Source organism: Thunnus albacares, chromosome 5 (assembly GCF_914725855.1).
Source record: "Thunnus albacares chromosome 5, fThuAlb1.1, whole genome shotgun sequence".
NCBI lineage: Eukaryota > Metazoa > Chordata > Actinopteri > Scombriformes > Scombridae > Thunnus > Thunnus albacares.
In genome coordinates, this window is record NC_058110.1 from 24,231,390 (window position 1) to 24,243,712 (window position 12,323).

The 12,323-nt window shown below is 39.2% G+C and overlaps 1 protein-coding gene across 2 annotated transcripts in view; it reads left to right on the forward strand.

The window, feature by feature from the left end:
• The first annotated feature begins 1,807 nt into the window (after positions 1–1,807).
• Positions 1,808–12,323, forward strand: part of LOC122982747 (nuclear receptor coactivator 3-like) — a 69,396-nt gene continuing 58,880 nt past the window's right edge. For both annotated transcript variants that reach the window (XM_044352292.1, XM_044352293.1), the window contains exon 1: positions 1,808–1,956. The gene's annotated coding sequence lies outside the window, so the exon portion shown is untranslated. The remainder of the gene's footprint in view (positions 1,957–12,323) is intronic.

The following is a 12,323-nucleotide window of genomic DNA, read 5'->3' on the forward strand; positions in this document are numbered from 1 at the left end:
TATCTATCCATCTATCTGTGCTCTTGTCTGCCTGGTATCACCATGGTGACGGATTTTGGTGCTATCTGTCCCTGCCTTGTATATCTTGGCAGCAGTCCGGGGCGCTGTGTCGACGTGTCCCAGTTCCGGCCACCCAGCACCAACGTCACTGCTCCATGCTGACCCTGCCAGCTCACATATGGAGCCCACATATGGGCCTCATCTATAAGAGATAGGTGGCCTGAAGGAGCCACAGTCCCGCCAGCGAAACAAACCCAGTTCACAGAAGGTTGGCTCCGACAAAAAGGCTGCAGGATGTGGAGTGACATTTCAGTGTTTGTCTGTTTCATGAGGAAAAACAACCTGAGTTTTGATAGAAGAACAAGCCTTTTCTTAACACTAACATTACATTTAAAGGTTGCCTGTAATAGATACTATACTATGGAATTATCCCCAACATCTTTTTTTTTATTAAACAAAGGATTAAAATCTTTATTGTGACCAGCAATATTAGTTCTCAAGACTTTTTTCTGTCATCTTATTGACCAAAGTGAGTGACATGAATTTATATGATGTTCATTTGTTGATGTCATTGTTAGATCTGAGTTTGAGGACTGACAGATTGAATTGGCTAAAAGGTTTCTGTTTCACAAAGATGAAAATATGAATTTCTTACCCTTGACATATACATATTAAATATATAAGATATTACATATTATTATGTGTTGCACATATTACTACATATCATATATCATTATTAAACTCACACATGACATATTACTCACAATTGAATGATCTACAATATATTAATTGCAGTATTTTAGTATTTAGGAAAAGGAGAATATAGGTAACTTTACATTTTCCTGACCATTTTTTAATGCCTGATGCACAGTTTTAGATTTTAATGTGTTTTTTTTCTACCATTCTGGATAACTATTGGTTTCCATTCATTTCTGTACGGTGTGAAAATCAAGCAGCATGGTCAAGTTGTGTAATCCATTGCTGCGAACAACATGTCGACATAACATTTGTGAAAGTAACATAATTTTTGCATGGTATTGCAGATAAAGGACAGATTGGTCTGACTCAGCAGCATGATACCTCCTAACAATAACAGAACTTTGACAAAAAAAAATAAACAGACTTGATGATTCACTGTGATTACACAACTCAATCAAGTTGAAAGACTAAAGACACTGTTATCATCATGTATAGAAATGAATTGGCTCTGTAGATAAAAATCAAAATCCGTTGCTGTGATGTAAAATATAAGTGATTTGCAGTGAATTGGCTAAAACATGCAAAACCACTGCTATGGTCCTTTGAAGTGTAAGAATTAATCCCAGATTGCAATTAACTGCATGTCTCTGGCACATAAACGAGACTTTGATTTATCCAAATGGCCCAACTCATCATTATCAGACAAGGATAAGACTTTCGCGTCCTAATTTGCTCTCAAGTTTAGGCTGTCTCATTCTGTGTGTGTCCCCTTTCTTGCCAAACGCCCCCCCGCCTCCCCTTTTTTGGTGGAAAGTCTGTATGTTGTGTATTTTTGCCTGCGGGCCTCTCTCCAAATAAACAAGGCAGTGTTTGCTTTTCGTAGCGTCCTGAGGTTAACTGAAAATTCACACCGTGGCATCTCCCTCTCCGCTCTCGTATCGTCGCTGACATCCGTCTGTAGGCTGCTAGACAGACAGTGCTTTGCCCCCTTACCTCCCCCGCCTCCTCCACCTCCCCTCTGTGCGGTGGTGGAGTCTGCCTGTAGTCCATATCCGGGTTGGATGAGTCAGTCGGAGGCGCGTCGCTCCACTCGAACGAACTCCTTTACCCAGAAGCCCCAGCGGCGCCTCAACTTACAGAACTGGCTTCTTGGGGCTTCGGGAGTGTTTCCCATTTAAACAAACAGTGCCGAAGATGGCGGAGAGTTAATGGTGTAAAGAAGAAATTATCGATCCGGTAGAAAGATACGTCCACAAGGTAAGCATGTCCTGCGTGTTTGCAAACGTTCAGTGAATTTAAGCGGACTTTGCATTTGGTTTGCATGTCGACAGAGGACGGAAATGTACTGACTTGGGTTCCCAGCGGCAGTGCACACACAATATTGGCATCGGTGCGGTACGGAGGGCACAGTGCATGGTCTTTTTTTTTTTTTTTTTTTTTTTCTTACATGACAGCAAAGATTTCCTAACCTGTTCGTGATGGGGATGAAGTGCACACCAGGTGTCCTATTTGTGATCCAGCCTGAAGTTGCAGAATGAATGAATGTTTGGCCGATTTAATAAACTTCACTCGGGCGATCACGCAAAAGCTTGGCCAGTTTACGCACAGGCTGCTGGTGGTGGGATCAGAGAAAGTGTTTCCAGTTAAGATATGTCGGGAAGTTTTGAGAGAGCACACTTTACACACTTCGCGCACACACACGCTCAAACACACGCAAACAAGGTGATCGTTAAATTTTCTCTCGGTGGCTGCTGACTGCTGTCCTCCGATATAGTCGGCTGGAAACTGTACAACAGCTGAGTCTGACGCTGTCGCAACATGAGGGAATTTGGACCGAAATGTTTGTTGATCTGAAGCGTGCAAGCGTGTTTGACTATGATTTTAAATGGAGCATGTTTGAAAGAGGCTACCGGTGTATTTTAGTGGTTTTGGGTACAAGCGTGCGATGCGGGAAGAGGCAGACGATGCTGACTGTATGTCTGTCAACCAGCCAGCCAGCCAGCCTGCCTGCCTGCCTGCCAGCCAGCCAGCCGGGGTCCCGAGTGCTGAGCGATTTAAAAAAAAAAAAAAAAAAAAAAAGTGTACTGACTCTACTGTATGTCTCCGAAGTGCAAGTCAGTGCATTGACTGGCGCATGCATTGACTGTAAATGTGTGAGCTGAAAGAGTGGATGGTCGCTGTGCTTGTGTTTCTCCTCTTTGGTCTCCTTCATAACCCCTGTCAGTCCTGTCATCTGCTTTATCCTCCATAACGTGTCTCACTGTATATCTGCAGGGGGCAGCAACGTGGCCCTCCCTGTGCCTATACACTGTCCTGTAACTCATAAGGTCCACGGTTTGGTCCCTGAAACAGCCAGCGTGTGTGTGTGTGTGTGTGTGTGTGTGTGTGTGTATGTGTGTGTGTGTGTGTATATATATATACATGAAAACCACCGTATGTCCTTGAGCATGACACCAAAGCCCTACTACAGTACCTACTCACACTGGATAATAGCAGTCTACTCTTTAGTGTGTGTAAACAGAAGTTAAATGGAAGTGGAGCAGATAGTTTGTTTCACTTGTGGACATGTGAGGTCGACTTAATTATGTTGAAGTCAGTGTTCAAATTTAGCTCAATTTGCAGCTTTGTTTCACAGCGGAACAGGGCCGCAAATAATCATTTCCATTATCGATTATTCGTTAAGTCTATAAAATGTGAGAAACTGTGAAAAATGTCCCTGCAAGTTGACGTCTTTGTTCGAGCAACAAACCCCAAAGATATTAAGTTTGCGATGATAGACAACAGAGAAAAGCAGCAAATCCTCACATGGGAGAGGCTGCAACCAGATCATTTTTGGAGTTTTTGATTGAAAAATTACTTAATTCATTAACCAACATCCCCTTCTTTGTACAGAAGCCTGGAAATGACATACCCAAAATAAAACAGTTGCTGTTGTTGGTCCCTTTTTGATTGCAGTCATGAACCTATACTCTCCCGAAAGGTTTACACTCTAAGAGGCAGAATTAATTAGTGAACCAAATTTACAGAGCCAAGAACATTTTCAAAAAATATTCTGTGAGGGTTTTTTTTGCATATTCTGTTTATTTTACTGTTCTGTTTTGTATGTATTACTACTACAAAATGTTGTCACAATGATATCAGGTTCTTCTTTCATCATTTGAAAGCAGAAATTGCATGGCTCTTTCTGTTTTCATAACAATGTACAGTTTGTCAACTTTGAGGATTCAGCCGACTGCTGCTTGTGAAGGAGTTTTAAACAATTATCAACATTTTGGGTGATTCATTTTCAGTCCATCAACTAATCGTTTAATAGACCAGTTCAGCTCTACGTCTGAACTGGCTATCTGTTGCCCCAGTGGAGGGGTGTGGCGGCGAGGAGCCCTCGTCTCATTCCATAGCACCCCTCTCCTGACAGATTTACAGTCAACTCTGTGGCCTGAGTCTCTGCACACGTGCAGACACACACGCGCCTAACCCACTTACTGAGGAATCAAAACGAAAGGGTGTGGGCAAGCTGCTCGGACCCGTAGGCACCCGTGAGGGGTCTTCGCTAAGCGGATGGCGGGATGGGATGAATGCGTGTACGAGGAGGAGGAGGAGGTTGTGGAGGACGATGACAGTGATGCATGATGTTTGTTGAATGGAAAAAAGGGGACAGAGGTTAGCAGGGGATGCTGGTGACTGGGTCAGGCGCTGGGGGCAGGGCTCACGAGGCTGAACGGGAGGGAGGCAGGACCTCACACACCAGCCTGGGAGCATGTGAAGCTCTGTATGTGTGTATGTGTGTGTGTGTGTGTGTAGAGGAAGGGGAGGTGTGTATGGTAAGAGGAGGGGCTCAGGTGGAGCCTCTTGCTGGAATTCTACCTGGCATTTTTGTCTTTTGTGTCCTTCCTGGTCTTTTGTTGATCTTGTTTCTGCCCTGCTGGGTCATTTGTGCTTTTTTTTTTTTCACCTCTTCTGTGGAATCACAAAGTTTTCTGACTCAAAGGATCCACATTCTTTGCTTCACTCTCGCTCTTCTCTCTCTCTCCTCTTTGTGGTATGTCTCTCGCTGTCCCCTGCCTCCCCCAGCTGCGGTGTGGTGTGCTGAACTGTTGTCCTGTTGTTGTTGGGGCCCCTCTCCCATGTGTCAGGATGTGTTAAACAGGAATTAATCTTCACCAGCTCTCATTGATTTCGCTCTGTGGAGGAGGGGTCCTTTTTTTTTTTTTTTTATCTCACTCATCTTTGTCCTCCTGTCCCTTACTTGGGCATCTCCAGTCCAGTGGTGGAGAACCCCACGCCTGATCATAGCGGCAGGAACATGATTTCAGTTGGGGGTGTGGGGGTGCTGACTATCAACCCGCCACATGCACAAAATTTGAGTTTATTAAGTAACTGAAGCGATCCCCCAACAGAGGGACGCTGTGTGCATTTACGCACGAGGCACAGCAGCGTTACTTCATTGATTATTTAAATCTCCAGACACGCCAACAGGATCGGTCAGGATCTAATGGTAATTAATGTTCCATGTTATTCTACACATCCAAAAGGTCAGCTGTTACTCGCACACAGTCTAGATTCATATAGAGAAATTGTTTGGAGTAAAGTAGCTGTCATCCTGATAAATCCTGAGCTCCATCAGAGCTGTTTAAAAGATTTTATTTCAGAAGCTAAAAGTTTAATTTCCAGTGGAGAGTTTCCTCTGTCCTGTCAAGTTTATAACTACAATTTTTAGTTTTGCTGCTTAAATGTCTGACAATATTTGCTGCAGTGACATTACTGCGCGTATGAAAACGTTCACAATTGCTAAAAGCCGCCTCTCCAATCTTTAAAGTAAATCATTAAAGGAAAAATTCATACATCTACAACACACAACAAAGAAATCACCTGGAAAGCTCACACTACTTGACATAATTTAAAAAGCAATATAACCTACGGGGACCAGTAGAGATGGAGTGTAATGTCCACAGTAAGCAGCTGACTTGTGCTAGGTATCTTTTGACACTAGTGACACGTACGCACAGTACAATGATAATGGTGGCAGATTTACCATTCAAACTTTTTGCAAGTTTTTGAAACAATGTGTACTTAATTTCAGACAGAAGTAGACAATAGCGGGTGTATTTTTAGCCGTCGACCAGTTTTGCTTACTGAAATGTCAACTTTCAGATTTTATCAGCTGGCTAGCTAGTTAGCTAAGTAAGCTAATGTTAGGTCTATGAGTTGATAGAAAACATTGTCTCCAGCTGACTTTAAACGTTTTAACGTTTACATCAGATTTACAATGCAAATCTCGTAAAAGAGGTCTAAACTTAATGCTGACATACTTGATACTATGCTGAAAGACTGAAGCTAAAGCTACATGTGTGTCAAAGTTTGATACAAAGAAATGCAAGATCAGGCCAAATTTGTGTGTAGTCTTTCTTAGTACTCAAAATTTTATCTAAATGGCAAGCTAAAATTAGTTTTGTCAGTTGGTTTCTTAAGTTCTTGGTGACTAATTTCAAACTAGTGATTTACTGACTATCAGTTTAGACCATTAAAACTGAAGAAATACCTTAAGTCTTAGTAAACACTTTCGTAATGTGTAAATTGTTTGCTCAGAAACACCTGTTGTACCTTCCAATAAGACAGGAAGTCACTGTAGCATCATGAGCTGTAACATAACTTCCAGAAATAACCGTTTTAGGGGCCAAAAGATAAAATAAAGTTAACTGCCAGTCCTTTGTGAATGTAGGTACGACATTGTTTTATTTATATATGTATACCTGGAGATATGTGTGTTTTTAGAATTAGTGTGTTCATGCAGTTTACTGTGAGAAGGAAATATCCGATCATGCTAACCTAACCAATATTAATTGGTCATTTATACTAGTTAGTCATACTTTGTTTTGGGTTTTTTTTTTGTGAAATTTTACTGTGAACTGTCAAATATGTTGACCATATTCATATTACCTTTTTTTTTTACTCAAAATTTAATCTAAATGGATTCATTCATCTACTTTACGCAGCAGTTACACCTGGCAGTTTGTGGGTGCAAATATTTAGTTATAATAATTTCCAAGGAAGAACTAGTTTGTGTGGTGCAACCGGTTTTAATTAAGTGATGTGTAAATCTCCACTTAGTAAACACTTCTGTTATAAGAAGGCTAAGTTTGAACTGACATACAGCTGGACCAACCGACTCCAGTCTTATTTTGTTTGCACATAACCCTGTTTGGCATCTTATTTTACATACTTGTTGATATTTTCAAACCATGTTTTCACTTTTATTGCTACAACAAAGAGAAAATGCTTCTAGGATGAGAAATCACCGATGTGTTGCAGCGGTATCTTGTTGGCTGGGGTTGCTGGAGTTTAAACTTCCCTAAAATCCAATAAAAAGCAGAACACAGCAGCTAACATTAGCCTAAACTAGCACAACCCTGTCTCCCAGAAATTACATTCATATACAACTAATTTGCAACAGCAAATTTGGTTTTGTTAGAAACTTAATGCTGGCTGAATTACGTTTCCTCTCAACATAATGAGAAAATGTTGTTAGTATTTGGCAAATTGCAAAAATGTTGATACTGAACGTATGAGTGAAATGTTCATAGACAACATACCTAGTTGTGTTTTTCCCCCACCAAAATATCCGATCTTGAAGTACAGTATCCAATAGTAGAAACTACAGCAATATTAAACTTTTCATGGTTGTGTTTGGACACTGGCAGCACTTGATTAAGGTTAGAGAAAGGTCATGGTCTTGGCATAATACAGAAAAATGTCTGCAATGACTTGAAGCACATTTAAGCCACATCACAATCTTTCACTGACCATCACCAAAGTGCTTTCGTTGACTAAGAATGCGTCTCGCGTGTGGTGCCAAAGCAACGTAATTGGGAATGCGATTAAATTGTATATGAACACAGAAGCAGAATTCAAATGTCTTAGTCCAATGACTTTGCATACGTCGAGGCAATATTTGCCATCACTTATGTCTCTTCTCCAGAGCCAGAAACCACAGAGCCAGCATTCCCGTCTGTAAAGTTATCAGGAGGCATGTTTTGCTGCTGCTCCTCTGATAATGAATTGGAGATAGACGGGGCATTTGTGTGTTGGCTTTAGCTTTGACACTCAAATGAGCTCTATTTTATCATGCAGCTAACAGTTTGAAACCAGAAATACTACCCACATCCCGTTTAAAAAAAACCACAAAAAAACAACCAAAAAAAACATCTTGGCTGCTTTCGAGGCCCATAAGGCCACTCTCCACTTAAATACTAATGATAGTCCTTCACAAAGAGTTTATGAAAGCTTTGAGTTCATATTTTAACACTACAGATGCACATTTATCCTGAAGAGTTAAGGATTATCTTAATTACTTGTTGATTCTTTTGTTACAGTGGACTCTCCCCTCTGTCTCTACCACCTCCTCCTCCTCCTCACATAAGAAGACTTATAAAACTTATAAGACTTATAAAAGACTGAAAAATGATATATATGACTAATAATACAACTCTATCTGCCTTTGTTCATTCATTTTATGTGCTGCTGATCTGTGAGTGATACGACTTTGCTCTAGTGGTTGTGCAGGAAGCTTACGTGCTTTCATGAGTCAAGACAATTCAGGAAGTAATGTCGGTGCCACAGCACCATAATTTCTCAGAGTTTTCACCACTTTCAATATAACAGGTCAATGTGTCCAAAATAACACCATGGAAAAAAAGTGAAACCAAGCAACAAAAGTATATGAACTAGTACAGTTAACAGTTAAGATGGACTTGTTTTTTATAAATCAGACATTAAAGGAATGATTTGAAATTTTGACAATTGCACTAATTTGCTGTTTTGACAAGAATTAGATCAGTGCAAAAACCCAAAGTGTAGAAACTACAAGTTGTGGTTTTATGGGCGGGTCATGTACTGGCACATTGATTTCCTGGAGTCTCCACTAGTTGCTTAGCAACCTCACAGTGACGACAAGATTTAGCCAAGAAATATTCCAGCACATATCACTCCATAAAGCCACAATTTTTTCAATTCAGATTTTATACAACTTAAACTCACAAAGGATCAAGTGTCAATTAATGAGCTTAGAGGTGCTAGTAAGCAGATTTTTTTTTTAACATTTGGACAGAACCAGGCTACATGTTTCCTCTTGTCTCGTGTCTTTATGCTAAGCTAAGCTAACCGTCTCCTTGTCGGAGCTTCATATTTAATAAGCAAATATGTGAGTGGTATCAATCTTCTCATCTAACTCTTGGCAAGAAAGTGAATAGGTGAATTTCCCAAAATGTTACACTACAAAACAAATATTCATCATCATTTCATCATTATATACTTTGCGTATACAGTTTATATGATATACAATTTAAGTTCCGTCATGTGACATTTTGATGAATCTGGATTAAGAACATTTATTTTCTATGTTTTTTTTTTCTATACATATGTCTTCTGAATGAGTTCTTGGAGCGTCTTTTCCACCAGGGTTAGAATTAGAGTTCCACTTTGAAACAAAGCGCACCCAAAACAACTCGCCCCAACAGCCAGGGAAACCAGAGTCACTATTCATGTGTAAAAGGAAAACAGAGTCCTGAAGGCTTATTACAAAAAGTAACATTTTAAAAAATCCTGAGGGGAGTTTGACTCATTCTCATCTATCACTGATGCAGAGAAGTGACACTCAAGTGGCCAAACAGTTATTAAGAGTGGAAACAAAAGCATAAATAAGCAGCTTCTGCTCTGATTTGCATTGTTATTTGTTTACAAACTATGAAAGCATCGGCAGAAATAAGAAGTGAAACGTTTCGTGAGACAAAAATCCCTTTAAACTGAATTTCCACCATTTCTTCACATATGATATTGCAGGTGCAGTTGCAGTTACACACACATCACTGCTACACTGTAGATTTATACCAGACTATGTTTAAACCTCAAATTTCAGTTCTCTAAATGTGGTCTCTCGTGTACCTTTGGGAGTCTACATAGGAGACACTGAACTTCAAAGAAAATTCTTTAAATGTTTGAAACAGATCACTTTCTACAAACAGGTTTGCATATCTGTGAGATTTAGAAGAGTGGAATTAATTGCAGAAAAAGCCAGGATTTGCTGCTAAAAGTCTCAATTCACAGAAAATTAATCTGCAGCTATTTTAATAATCGAATAATCTTTTTTTTTAAGCAAAACTGACAAAAAATGCTGTTGTTGCATTTCTCAAATGTGAGGATTTAAGGCTTTTCTTTGTCATACGTGATAGTAAACTGAATATTTAGGTGTGTCGGACTGTTGGTCGGACAAAACAAGACATCTGAAGATGTCACCTTTGACTCATGGAAATTACTGTAATAGTGTCTTTTTCTGATATTAATAGTCGGCAAAATAATTGGCGGAGTAGTAATGGAAAGAAATCGTTAGTTGCAGCCCTTGCTGCTAATATCCATTAATGATACACTATGTCTTTATTACCTTGTTGACCCTAAAGTTATCAAAGAAACCTGTGTTCACTGTTGTGCACCAAAGCAAAGCTGTGTCAAACCACTGGACAACAGACCAAATTTATCTGATCACTAACATCATAACTTACTGACTTTTCATATCACAATATACATTTACAAAATGACAATAGTTACCAGTGGCAAATAACCAGAAGTTCAACCAACCAATCAGCCAACAGCCCTTTATCTTTAACTGGTTATACAGTTTTTAAGCAAAACTGACAAAAATTGCTGTTGTTGCATTTCTCAAATGTGAGGATTTAAGGCTTTTCTTTGTCATACGTGATAGTAAACGGAATATTTAGGTGTTTTGGACCGTTGGTTGGACAAAAAAAAGTCATCTGAAGATGTCATCTTTGACTCATGGAAATTGTAACATACTGTAATAGTGTCTTTTTCTGAAGTTCATCCAACCAATCAGCCAACAGCCTTTAATCTTCAACTGGTTGTACAGTAATTAAACATAAACATATCAGAAGACAGTATAAGAACGCAAATACATGCAGGGATGTATAAAATGTATTTGTGCTGAAACAATTATTAATCAATTTAGTCACTTGACAGAAAATTCATATTTAATGACCATTTATTTGTTTTTGAAGCAAAATTTCCCCCCAAAATGTGAGAATTTTCTGTTTTCATCTGTTTTTGATGCGATATCTTTGGGTTTTGAACTATTGGTTGAACAAGACAGGCGATGTAAAGACATCAGCTTGGAGTAATAATTGGCATTTTCAGTATTTATAGACTAAACGATGAATTGAAAAAATAGGTGACAGATAAAAAGTAAACTTTAAAATGTACGAACAAATTATTATCGTTACGTTAATTGTTATCCAGGTAAATCTGACCATTAATGTTTATATATATTTTAAGTCATATTGTCCTTCTCTATTCAGCCCTGTGTTAAATGTAGTCTGGAGTGAGTCATGAAACCAGGGGCCTGTACCGTGAAGCAAGTTCAGCTAAGTCTGGCTCTCTTCGGTCGAGTCAGCTTCACTGAGCCTAACGTTGGCCGTCCTGGACAACCAGAATCACAAAGCTGGTTATCAGCTAGTTCTAGTCAACTCCGGGTTTTCCTCTCCAGCTACGAACGTGTTCATGTGAAAAGAGGCGGGGTTGTAAATTAACGAGTGACATGAAAACTTCTGTTTTAGGGACAGCAAAAAGTCATATTCAACGAAGTGAAATGTAAAGATGTAGATACTAGAAATAATTTCCACATATTAAAAGTGGGCTAAGACTTAAAATACATGTAGATATTATTATGTATGACTTAACTATAGAGTATTTTTTGCAATTTAGTTGGATGATGAAGAATCATTCTGAATATGTCACATAAAAAAACTTAACAGTAATGCCAGACTGTTTCTGCTACGGAAGCAAAGAATGGAAACGTAGTTAATGACTAATGAGGTCTGAACGAAATGTTGCATCTATAATCATGAGAACCAATTAACAGTGTGTGGATTATTTTTCCCAATAAGAGACAATCTTTGGTTTTGATTTCCAGTTATCATCACACAGTTGTCTCATGTTATTCTGAGCTGCAGTGATGGAATCAGAGAGTAAAATCATCCAAACTGTCAGCCGTCACTTCGGGGGATAAAATAAACTTTGCACAGATAAAATGCAACTAAAATCATCATCTGTGTTTAGTGTCGTAAACAATCTCTCCGTTTGTTAGAAACTCTGTTTTAAAACCAGAGTGGAAAAAGAAAACCTGGAACAATAAAATGTTTCCACTGACCTATAAAAAAATATATTGCTTTTTTTTTTTTTTACTGACTCGTTTTTTCCAGTGATGTGATTGGTCAGTGGTCGGGCTGTTGACAGGTTTTGATCCGTTCCTCTGAAGTTAACCTGCTCTGGATAAGCATAAGTCACCACGATGACTCATCCCAGTTCAAAGCGAGCCAGTTTCATGATAACAGAAAACCTGAGTTAAGCTCAAAGATAGCCGGCTAACCTATTAATCTCATGTGCTCTGTCATACAGGCACCTGGTCACCTGACATGTGTTGACCCATTCAGACTGAAAGGCAAACATTAGTCTATCCCTCATGATCTGAACTGAATGTAAGAATTTTGTCAAGAATTCCAGTTCATCTTTGTTTTGTCATCATCAGAATCTATGTTCTATGTGTTTTTTTTTAAAGTTAA